Here is a 13,152-nt window from a genome sequence, read left to right on the forward strand (position 1 = left end):
CCTGGAGACCGCTGGAGCCCCATGGGGACGTTTGGCAGGCGGCCATGGTTATGCCCACGCTTCCGATGACTGAAAATCAGGATGAGGAACTGCTTGCTGAGGGTGATTACGATTTATAAGAGAAAAAAAGACTGGAAGGAAACATTCTCCACCTGCTAAAAGTGACAATCACAAGTAATTTTGCATCATTTCACTTTCTGTATGGCCAAGAACTTCCTATGAGCATGTTACTTTTCATGTTGGAAAAATATGTGCTATTTTTAATGTATGTAAACACACATCTATAGGACATTTTGAATAGGAAGAAGGATCAGCTATAATCAATGTCACTGCTTCAATTTGTACATTCTAGGCTTTAACCGTGTACATGAAATTTTTCTGTAAAGTCAGAGGCACCTGTGGTTTTGTGTTCTACTCTTTATCACCTGAGTAAAAACAGTATACACACAAAAAAATGATGAACCTTGAAATTCTGTGTGTATATTTATATTTTACCGTGAAATGTCCATTTGTCTGGAATTTGTTAATCAGCACATATGGGTAACTCTCCTAACTATGAAATCTGCTGTCCAGAGCAACCTGGATTCTAATCTCTTCTACCATGTTAGAAATACCATGTTAGGCTTAAAATCATGGAATCAGAACTGACTGACTGGATTTAACCAATCTAACAAAGCTTTAAAATATGCAAAATGTTCTTCAAGAACATCAAATTTAAACTTAACTCAGTCCGCTAGAGAGAAGGAAAAATGGGTTTAAAAACCTCAGTGGGCAACAATCTATGCAGCCCTGGGGAGCAAACAGTGGTGAATGTCTTTAGGGGACAGATGTGCTCATTAAATGGAGGGTGGCCGCACCACACAGGGCCACAGCCGAGGAGCGACTTGACATCCATGGCAACGACGATCTCAAGGGAAAGCTGGAAGAGGTTGAACATTCTGCACTGAAAACCAAAAGCGGGACTGCAGTGGAAACACGTCTCCATCTGTCTTCTGGAGACAATGCAACCCGGGCAGCTGTATTTTAACAAGGCCTGCACACACAGCTCATGTCAAAACACTACTTTCATCAGACAATGATTCTTACTCTTCCATGGAATACCACAGGAAATATGCTTTGAAATTACTGGCCAAGGTCATGAGAATCCTCATCTTGACAAGAGAGGAGAACAGAGTATAGCCCAGTTCCTCTCCACTGGCGCAGCATTGCCTCTAAGACATGTGGCAATATCTTTGGTTGTTGCACAGTGGCTGTGGGGGCACTACCAGCACCTCGCAGGCAGAGACCAGAAATGGCCTACACCCCACAGCATGGCACCCCAAGGCACAACACCCCACCGTGCGACACCTCACAGTCAAACACCCCACGGTGCACAGACCAGCCTCTTGCAGCAAGAACCATCCGCCCACACGCCAGTCACGCCAGGGTTGAGGAGCCTTGGTCCAGACAGCGACAAATGGCCTGGGAAGAAATTGTCACATGCAGGACCCTGCCCACTGCTCTCAGGGTAGGGGCAAAGGCAGGTCTCTGGGGAACTCACTGCTTCGAGTCCTGGCGGGGCAAGGCCCGGCGCTGGAGAGGAGGACGGTTCCAGCATGATGGCCAGGGCCTCTGCCGTACCTTTCATGAGGACTAAGTGACAGAAGCTAAATGTGCAAAACCTTGATTTAACTGGAGTTTGTTTGGACAAATCTCCCAGGGTAGTAGCCATTATTTTCCCTCTATATAAAGGAGGAAAACACCAGAAGGAAAGGGCTTGTTTGGAGAACTTCAGCAACATATCCTGGGGTGGGGACATATCCTGGTCTCTGTCTTGTTTTTCTGAGCAATGGGAATTGAGGTTCTGCCTGACCCTCAGCTCTCAGGTATTCAGTTACCTTTAGAGAAAACTGAGTCCCTGGAGGCAGGAAACCTCACTTGGCTTTTCGTAGGATTTTCAACAGCAGGGCTGATGTGAAAGGACCTCTGGTGAGAGCTGAGACACCAGAATCGCCCCTCCCTAAACATCCTGACAGTCGGAGTTTTCTGTGGTTTTCATTCTTTACAATGTTCTTGACATTGGCCATGTTTCCAGGAAGCACTACTGACCTCCTCAGACTCAAAGCAAAACTTTCCTTTTCCGCATTTTGCGTCTGAAATGTTGGAATGTATCAAGGTAAGTGTGTGACATTTCTTTCTAATAAAGAATAACAATTAAGCTGTTTGTGTGTCTAGATAAGTCTAGATAAAACTTTCTTTTTTTAGTGAGAAAGCAGGATTTATTGAGAGGCAAAAAAGTTCCTATAGTAGGAGGGGACCCAAAGGGGTTGCCCATTTTGTTTTTTGAGTTGGGGTCTCACTCTGTTGCCCAGGCTGCAGTGCAGTGGCACCATTACAGCTCACTGCAGCCTCGGCCTCTCACGCTCAAGCAATCCTTCCAACTCAGCATCCCAAGTAGCTGGGCCTATAGATGCATACCACTATGCCCAGTTAATTTTATTTTTTTATTTTTTGGTGGAGACAAGGTCTCACTATGCTGCTCGGGCTGGTCTCAAACTCCTGGGCTCAAGCCAACCTTCAGCCTTGGCCTCCCAAAGTGCTGGGATTACAGGCGTGAGCCTCTGTGCCCAGTGATATGATGTTTTTTTTAACCTAAAGAGACAATATTCAATAGGTAGAGAAGGGCTACCTGGCTTACAGAACAGTAGGAGAAGACACAGATGGCTCTGACTCAGTGTTTTCCAGATGGATGATGGTGTGTGACAGTGCCTGTCTCGAGTACAGAGTTTGATTTAAATGTTTGCGTGATTGTTTTGCTGGAAACCAACCTGTAGAGATGGCCAGTTTTGCCGGCAAGTCCTGACTGCTGCAGCCAGGACTGACTTCTCCAACATCATACTCACTGGCCGTGCAGAGGCATGTGGAAGACGGGGACAAAACCTCACCAAGCTCTAAACCCATCACCTCTGATTTGTCCAGAACAGTCACCCATGGGGAAGATGCCTACTGAGGTGGTGAGGGGACAGGCCACGGTCCTTCTGGAGGTCTTGTGCCCTCACGTGGCCTTCCCGGGCGTCTGCTGTTTCCACCTTTATACATAAGGGTGGTTCCCACCAGATGTGCAATGCCTCCTTTAGAATGAAAAAGGCAGAGGATACCTGGGGGACCTGGTGCTCGAAGGCCGTCCTCGCGGTTCCTGTCTCCTTCCCCGAGGTAGAGAATATTTCATCTCATGTGAGAGGTACATGGAAGTTACCCAGCATCATTGGGACGCCTCATTTTTTTTTCGGTTTAACATCATGGAATAGTGAAAGCACCATCACCTTTGGGTCTTCTCAGACCTGAATTTAAAACCTTCCACAGTGTTACAGCTGTGTGACTGTAACGAAATCAGTGTGCCTGAGACTCGGCCTCCATGTTGGCAAATGGTTTTGCAATGCTGACGACAGGGTGCGTGGCAGGGATTCACCGACAAACACAAAGCAAGTCAGTGTCTGTCAGTCCCACTCCCCACCCCTGCAAAGCACAGCAAAGCACACCCTTCACATGCACACGGATGTTCATTGTTGTTGAAGACTCTTAGGGAAAAGAACGAAGCCTCAGGAACCAACCAACAGGGAAGGCTTAGATCAGGCTGCAGCACCTCTTGTGGCCAGTTCCGGGCTGAATTTGCTCCACGCGTGACTTGCAGACTCAGTTTCCACTCGCAGAGTTCTGGGCAGTGAGAACTGGGGTCCATTTCGTGACCTGACATTCTGCTAGATCCTCCGTCAGGGGAAGGGACACCGTTCTGGCATACCTGCCAGGACTCTGGCGGCAGGTAACACATGCCCCCTCAAGCTGGCTTGGAATTGTGTGCGTGCGTGTGTGGACGTGTGTGTGCACATGTGTGGGGAGATGTATGGAGACAAGTCTTGTTTCTGCTTCTCACTGTGTGTCTATTTCCCTTCGAGTTTCCCACAAGCCAGCTTTGGTTTTGCATCCCCAATGGCAGGACAGTGGCCCCACCATCCCAGAGGTCACAACCCAGGCCTGATCACCGGAAGTTGCCCCTGGTTTAAATTCCCAGAGAAAGGAAGCTGACTGCTCCAGCAGGGGTCCACTGTGCCCCTCAGTTCCAACCCCCTCGGGCCGGAGGCGGGATCCCCCTTGCACAAGCCCAGCTGCCAGGGGGCTCACTCCTGCAGTCCTGAGGACGAGCATGGGGGGGAGCGTCACGGGGGGCAGGGAGTCCTTTAGGTGTCTGCGGTAAATGGTGGAGGAAACGTGGATTTGTACATTTCAGAAGACTTTTCAGTAGCCGGTCACAGTCCAGCAAGTCTGCTGATACATCCCACGGTTCAGACAAAAGTTAGACTGGGCCAAACTCACTTTGCCCGGCTGCAGAAGCAGACAGCTCCCCTGATGGCCTGTCCTCCTCTCTTCTTGACAGCAGGATAGCACATCTGTGGTTTTCACTCCTCCATCTTATCCGTCATGGCGAAGCGGCCCTTCCCTGTGTTCAGAAGCAAGTTAGCCCCCACTTGCCCTGGACATCAGCGGGTGGCCAATTCTAGACATGGAGGGGAGTCTGACCAACTAGACATAGAGGCAAGTCTGCTGGCTTTCTGCAAAGCTTTGTCCTCACTGATGGAGAGAAACATATGAAAAGACTATCTTCTAGGCACTTCAGTACGTGGGTGTGATGCCCGAGGTGCCAGCAGCTGTTCTATGACCATGAGGGGATCCAGCATGAGGACAGAAGGGTGGGAAGAAGGACAGAACGTGTGTCCCTGATGACCCCACTTGAGCTAACCCACAGGGGCTGTGCTGGGATGCTTGTTATCTGACGCAAGAATGGGTCCCATAGTCTAAGCTGTTGCCTTTTAATGTTTAATTTGGGGGGGACTGCCTTCGGGCAGCACAGCCAAAATTCCAGATCATCCCTGTGCCCCAGCCTTGTCCACAGACCACCTGCAAGCACAGCATCATTTTCTGTCTTTTGGGGGAAAAGCTCCTCAAAGGAACGATCCATTTAAAATAGCTTTTTTATGCTTCAAAGGCCTTGCTCCTTCAGACAGCGAGTTGGACAAATTTAAAGCCTCACTGTGGACCCTTGCTGGAGCCGATAGGCTCTGTCCTCTGACAGGTCTATCTCCGCACGGGGTGTCTGGGATACTTTGATGCGGCTCCCTTCAGATAGCCTAATACTTGGGGAAAATGTGCGAAATTGAACAAGACTGTTTTCTGCCCAACTGTTCTTCAAAGGCTCAGACATTTTTAGCACTGAGCAAAGATGCTTGCGTTTGTTTTGACAGTCTTGGCAGGGAGAACAATGGTTGATTATCCCAGCACTTTGCTAACAAATAAAACTGCCTCCAGCGGAGAGAAAATATGGGTCTTGACTCATTGTGTTTCGTGTCCAAGGGAATGATCTTCTATTCATTCCAACACCCGTCCTCACACAGGGCGTCTCTCTTGTCTTTTATCCCGGGTACCCAGAGTACCCTGTGGCTTCCACCCTGAGAAGGCAGAGTCCCGAAGTCACCCTGGGACCAGCAGCTTGATGGCAGCATAAAACCTTACTTCAGGGCAACCCTTTCAGGTCCCCTCCCACGGTGGGAGCTTTTCTGTCCTCTTAATAAATCCTGCTTTATCAAAATAAAATATAAAATAAAATAAGATAAACAAAACAAACAACAACAAACTACTGCATTTTCACTTCTGCCATGTGATTTCTTGGAAGCTCACGTTCTCATTTGCTTTGGGGTTCTTCCGATGCATGTGGCTGCATCCTTGCTAACCTTCTGTCTGTGTGCTCTTGGTGTTTGTTTTTGATGCTGCCACGGCTTGGGGCCCAGGAGTCTTGGATCTTACCTCCATTTAAGGGGCTACATGCACACTTTTCCTTGTCCTGCTGAGAAGCATTTTACACAGAAGAGCTGGTTTTTTTCCAGACAAGGGGACTTTCAATATTTTCACAAAAAGATTCCCCTTTTGTACCCCCAGCCTCGCCTTCCAAAAGACTTTTACCACTGCAAGCCCCCCCGATGCGTCCGTGCACTCCAGGGACACCCCGGCTTCCTGAGGGCCAGCTGGTGCAGGGCCGCAGCTCCGGTAGAGCCGCGAGAGCATTGCCTAGGGAGGGTGTGGGGCTCAAGGGAGTCAACAAGTGCAAAGGTATTTACCTGAAAAAGCTCCCCACAACTCATTCAGGGCCATAAGAGACCTTACAGGGAAGCAGAAACCCATGGTCCCAGATGGGCCCAGGCTCCCACAGTAAAGAAGCAATGGCCTGTCTCACTCCTCCATCCCGCTGCCACAGCAGAAAGTCATGGACTGGGGGGCTCACAGACAACAGCTGACTCCTCGGTGCTGGGGAGGCTGCAAGTCTAAGGTCAGGCACCCCTCAGTGGAGTCTGGTGAGGCCCCTCCCAGGAGGCAGACGCTCTCGACTCCCGGTGCCCTCACAGGCCAGAGGACAGGGCGAGAGAGTTCTGGGGCCTGACAAGGGCGCTCACCACTTTGCGAGCCTCACCATCCGCCACCCCCTAATGCCGCCCTGGGGCTGATTCCAGCTTCTGGGTGTGGGGGACACAGCAACCGTCCCCAGCGCCGCCATGCCAGCTGCCTCAACATGCTCTCTTTCCCCTCTGGAGTGGAGGAGCCCTTCTGTAGAGAGGAGGCCCAGTCAACTGCTGGCTTTCCTGACAGAAATTTGTGCAAACCCCATCAATCATAAATCACCCTGGGACTTGGTGGTTTAAGCCTAACATGCACTCCCTGTAGATTTCTGCGGGCCAGGATTCAGGACTCCAAACAGTGCAGTTGGGGTCGAGTTGGGGTCTCAGGGTGCAGCTAAGGCATTGCTGGGGCCGCGAGAGTGGATGGGTTAGTGACGCTGTTCCCTGCACGGACGCTCACTTGTCAGGGGCCAGAGGTCTGGGCTCCTGACCCCGAGTATCTCCAGCGATGGTTTCCCACAGAGCATGGTGGGGGACGGGAGACAGAGCTGCAATCTCGTTGTCGTTTGCAACCAGGCCTCCAAAGCAGCTGTCATCACTTCTGCAATGTCCCGTTCATGGGAAGCTGGCTCCTAAGGTCAGCCCACTTTCGCAGAGAGGGGAGTCAGGTGACGCCTTTCGGGGGAGTGCTGTCACAGGCTAGAGGACGTGCTTAAAATCGCCATAGAGCCACAGCCACAGAGCAGGAGCCTTGCAGGCCAGGGAAGGAACTGGAGTCTCAGGTGTGCCAGTCTCTGTTCCATCCTTTTATTTACCCGCTGGCCCCTCCTGGAAGAAGACGTGGTGAAAAATTGGAAACAGGCCCAGAAATGCATATGGCTTGCGCCACAAGCTGCCACTGCCTCTACATCCACAGCACGAACCCAGGCGTTAGGAGTAGACAGACGACGGACACAACCTGCTGGTCGAGAGGAGTAAGGCAGGCTGAAATAAAGCTGGATGGGGCAGACTGTGTCTCACGCCACTCTGTGTCCTCTTCTTTCCCAGAACTTACCACACAGTCCTCCTCACGCACCGACTGGTCTCATTTATCATTGCTTTCCTCCCGAGCGGTGCCCCGGATTCAGCGAGTACTCGTGAATGACTGGCTGTGATGAGGTGAGCAAAGGGAACTACGGCACCCAGAAGGTGGGATGCCCCACGCGGACTTCAAGGAAGGCTTCCTGGAAGAAGCAGTCCCGCATGGAAGTGTGAAGACTGAACAGAAGTTGGCAGGGTGGAGCAAGGGTGCACTGTCCATGCCCAGGAACAACATTCAAGCAGAGAGAGAGGCTGGTGCTCGCAAACTCCCCATGTGCCGGAGGAGAGAGAGGTGAGACCGAGGAAGGCTGGGAGAGAGGAGGCAGCTCCGCGGCAACGGTGATGGCAGAGCCGGGTGCCAGGTGCCTGCCTTGTGAGTGAGCTGTGGAATGTGGACTTCATCGGAAAGCCACGGGAGCCGGTGCAGCGCCGAGTAGGGGAAGGACTGCGAGGTACCCGCCCACAAGGACGTGACGGGCCACCAGGCGCCACGCCGGGGCTCGAGAACAGGAGTACGGTGCTCGGGCGGCCAGAACCCAGAAGCCTCCATGGCAGGAGGTGCTTCGGGACCACCTTTCTGCGGGGTGCTCAGCCCCAACACGCTTCGCGGCGAGGGGCAGAGCAGGGAGCGCACTGCTGGCCCCAGCGACCCTTGCGACCTGCAGGAGGGGAACCCCAGCCCTGCGTGCCCTGGTTCCTCTCCGACGCAGAGCTGGGTGAGCTCCCAGCCTAACGACCAGAGTTTGGGCACTGAGCTGGAAACACAGGACACTGAGCGGCTTCCCAACACCCCCCGCCAGAGTGATCTCTTTCCCCTCCGTGCAATTACAGAAAAGCAGCTTTCCTGGAGCCATATGGAAAACGATTTGTTTGCTTGGAGAAAAATCATAACTTGTCTTTTTCCTCCCAAGGAAGATTAAAACACACACACGGCGAGCCTCCAGCCCTGTTTGTTTTGTGCTTTTGAACCGAAATGCAGGCATGGCCGGCAGCACTTGCTGAGGGGAACCTCAGTCGGAGGGTCATTCCCGTGGCCAAACTGTGGGAATTCCACACTCAGATTGCCCATTCCGTGTCATGCCACTGGGCCACAAAGCCAAGTGACACGGCTTCGCGGTAGGGAGGGGGGCACTGAGCATGCGTCGTCTATGGTGTGTCTGTGCTGGAGGAGCTGGGAGCAGGCAGTGGAAAATGCAAGGCGTGAAAACTTCAAACGTAATCTCCAAAGCAGGCTTGAGATAATCCTTCCTTTGGAGACCTGATCTTCCAGTCAAGAGTAGACAAAAGAGCACGGCCTGTCTTTATCTGGCTCACTGGTCTGGAAAACGGCCCGGGGAAGACAGGTCTGCGTGGGTGTGGAGGTGAACTTGGGGGCAGGAGGTGCTGGCTGGGGCTTCTCCCCGAGTGTCCTCCCTAGAGCCTCCCTCAGGAGGTCCTCGGGGCTGCCGTCCTCCTCTGAATGGCCGCGGAAGCTCTTCGGGGCAGCAGGAGAAAAGCCATGCAGAGCCTCCCAGGACACGCTTGAGCGATGATTTGCGCTACACTGTGTACAGCTTCCCTCCCCACCCATAATTCTTCCAGAGAGCATTCAGCTGACTCGGAAAAGGCACACCGAATCCCCCAGAGAACAGCATGTGTCTGCGCTGTGGATGAATGCAATTCTGATCATTCTCTAAAATGCTTGACGCTCTGCAGACTGAGTGAAGTGAATGCACAAAACCCGCTTGCTGGCTTCTGAAGAGAAGGCGGGCTGCCCCGAGGGAGGCCCAGAGTGGGTGGGGGAGACGGAGGGGGAGTCTCTGGATGGGCCGTTGAACAGCCTTGTGGGTATTCCAGAAGTAGCACTTAGTGGAGCAATTAATCACATCCTCCTCCGCACAAAATACCTTAGTAAGCACCTCATATTTGCCAAGAGCTCTGCTCAACTCCTGTAAAGATTTACAAAAACATGGCAGTGAATCTTGAGCGAAGGAAACACATGTGCTAAGCTCCACACTCAACCTAGCTTTCTGCCAGGGACAATTTCCAAATGACAGCATGAGGAGGAAGATGCCAAAGGCAGCAGGAGTTTCATGGGGCAGAGTCAGCAGAGTTCAGAATCCAGGCTGTGAGCCTGGGCAACATCGTGAGACCTCGTCTCTATAAATAATTTAAAAAATTAGCCAGGCACGGTGGTGCATGCCTGTAGTCCCAGTTACTTGGGAGGATGAGGCAAGAGGATCACCTGAGCTCAGGAGGTTGAGGTTGTGGCGAGCTGTGGTCACACCACTGCACTCCGGGCAAAAGATACACTGACTCAAAAAAAAAAAAAAAAAAGCTCAGGCTTTGGAGGTTGTGGGGCTGAGCAGGGAAGGTGCCCTAGAAGTCTGCATGTGGGTCCCCCCGGTTGTGGCCAGGCCCACAGTTGCACACACGGTATGGCCCTGCACAGCCAGGTGGAGCACAGGCGTGGAGCAACTGTGAGCTGCACAGAGAACCTGAAGACTGCGTGGTGATGGCAGACACTGGATATCTGGACAGTCACAGGGCGGCCCTCCCCTGGACAGGCCGGGCATGCAGCCCTGACTCACTTTGGCAGAGCTTAAAAACAGCCTCGGCAGGACCAAGCCGACCAAGGGGAATGGATGCCTCTCCAGACAATACCCACACTCTCAAGGAAAGCCATGCAGTCCAGACTCAACACTGCAGCATCCAGCGTTCAACAAAAAACTGCCAGATGTAAAAAGTGGCAAGAAAACGGGACCCACCACCAAGAGAATAACGCGGCAGCCACAGGGTAGAGATGGCACAGAGGCTGGCGGCGGCAGGTCAAGACCTCAGAACAGCAGTTACCCGCAGGCTTGAGCGCAGAAAGCAAAGGAAAGGCACGTTGATGGAGGAGTCTCAGCGGAGGAGGAGAAACCAGAAAACGAGGTGAGCGCAAGTTACAGAGCTAAGCAGCAAACTTCACGGAATGAAAACACACGGTGTCTAACGCTTAACACTAGAGTACACAACCAGACGGAAAAAAACAGTGAACTCAAAAATGGGTGAACAGAAATGATCTAAGCTGAACAGAGAGGAAAAAGGACTTGAAAAAATAAGTAAAGACTCAGTGACCCGTGGGCAAACATCAAACAGAACAAAACATGTGTGAGGGAGGGCCCAACCAGAGAAAGGAAAACTGAGGGAGGAAAAAAATAGAAGAAAGAATGGCCAATTTTGCCAGATTTGGTGGAAAAGATGTCAACATGCAGATCCAATAAACCTAATGAAATTTATTCAAGGCAAGCACAAAGAAAAACACACCCAGGCGTATCACAATCAGGTCACAAAAACCTGAAGGCGGAGAATGTCCTAAAAGCAGCCAAGGGAAAAAGACAGGTTATGTCAAAAGAAAAAATGAGAAATACCGCCCATTTTTCATCAGTCATAAAACTAGTCAGAAGGTAATGGGACAGCATCTTTGAAGTGATTAAATTTTTAAAAAACTATAATGAAAACTCCAGGAAATCTATACATCTATACCAGCAAAAATAGCCCCCAAAACCAAGAGTAAAATAGAGACTTTTTTAGATATGCAAAAGCTAGATTAATCACCAGCATACACACATTCCAAGAAGTGATAAAGGAAGTTCTCCAGGCAAAAAGAAAACTCCATATGACATGAGACCTACATAAAGAAGACTCCCAGAAATGGAAACTATGTGGGGCATCAATATAAAAGACATCCCTTCTCATCTCTCTGTTTCTTTAAAAGGCATTTGTCTGTCTAAACCACAATCATCACAAAGTATTGTGAGGTGTGCAATCTGTGTAGGAGCAAAGTTTATGCCAACAACAACACAAAAGTTGAGAAGGAGTAAGTGGGAGTACATGGTTGTAAGGTCCTTACACTTATGTGAAGTGGTATAAAGCTAATTCAAGATAAACTGTGATCAAACATGCTTATTTTAATCTCTAGAGCACCCACTAAAATCAGAATGAAGACACATAGCTAAAAAGCTGATTGAGAATATAGAACAGAATACTAGAAAATGCATAGTCAATCCCAAAGAAGAAAGTGAAAGAAACCTACAGCTAGCATACTCCTAAACAGACAAAAATTGGAACCATTTCCCCTGAAAACTGGAACAAGACAGGGATGTCCACTCTCTCTCTTCCTGTTCAATATAGTATTGGAAGTCCTGGCTAGAGCAATCAGAAAAGAGAAGGAGATCAGGGGTATCCAAATAGGAAAAGAGGAAGTCAAGTTATCTCTCTTTGCAGATGATTGTGTACTTTGAAAACCAAAGAGAATCTGTCAAAAGCCTCCTGGCACTGATAAAGGACTTTGGTTAAGTCTCAGGGTATAAAATAAAAGTGCAAAAGACAATTGCATTTCTTTACACCAATAATAAACAAACAGAAACCCAAATAAAAAGCACAATCCCATTCACCATAGCCTCCCCCCCACACACACAAATGAAATACCTTGGCATCTTCCTAACCAGGGATATGAAAGACCTTTACAATGAAAATGACAAAACACTGCTCAAAGAAATCAAAGATGACACAAACGAGTGGAAAAATATCCCATGCTCATGGATTGGAAGAATCAACATTGTGAAGATGTCCATCTTACCTAAGGAAATCTACAGATTTAATGGGTATCAAATTACCAGCAACATTCTTCTCAGAGCTAGAAAAAACAGTACAGGAATTCATATGGAAACACAAACGACCAAAAATAGCCAGAACAATCCTCAGCAAAAACAAGCAAGGCAGGTGGTATCACATTATCAGACTTCAAACTTTACTATAAAGCTACAATAATCAAAACAGCTTGGTATTGGTACAGGAACAGGCATGTAGATCAATGGAACAGAATTGAGATTCCAGAAGCAAAACCTCAATTTCTCAACCAACTCATCTTTGACAAAGCCCCCACCACCTACCACTGGGGAGAGGAGAACCTATTCAGTAAATGGTGCTGGGAAAACTGGCTGACCACATGAAGAAGATTAAAACAAGATCCCTATCTATGCCCATACACAAAAATTAACTCTAAATGGATCAGCGACCTAAATGTAAAACCTCAAACCATAAGAGCCTTAGAAAATGCAGGACACACCCTTTTAGAAATTGGAACTGGCATCCAATTCCTGAACAAAACCCGAAACACACGGGCCATAAGAGATAAGATAGACAAGTGGGACCTCATTAAACTGACAAGCTTCTGCAAAGACAAAGAAATCATCAAGAGAGCAGGGAGACAGCCCACAGACCGGGTAAAATATTTGCCCACTCCATGTCTGACAAAGGCCTAACATCTTGGATCTACAAGGAACTCAAATGTGCTGAAAAGAAAAAAACAAACAACCCCATTACAAAGTAGGCAAAAGACATGAACAGACACTTCACAAAAGAAGACATACGAGCAGCCAACAGACACATGAAGAAATGTTCAATCATTAAGGAGATGCAAATTGAAACTACACTGAGATACCACCTAACTCCAGTCAGAATGGCCATTATCAATAACAAAAAATAACAGATGCTGGAAAGGATGTGGTGAAAAGGGAACACTGCTACACTGTTGGTGGGAGTGTAAACTAGTGCAACCTCTGTGGAAAGCAGTGTGGTGATTCCTAAAAGCTCTAAATATCGACCTCCCATATGACACCGCAAT

The sequence above is a fragment of the Carlito syrichta genome, unplaced genomic scaffold (genome assembly GCF_000164805.1).
Source record: "Carlito syrichta isolate Samal-C Ts95f unplaced genomic scaffold, Tarsius_syrichta-2.0.1 Scaffold317705, whole genome shotgun sequence".
In the NCBI taxonomy this organism is placed as follows: Eukaryota; Metazoa; Chordata; class Mammalia; order Primates; family Tarsiidae; genus Carlito; species Carlito syrichta.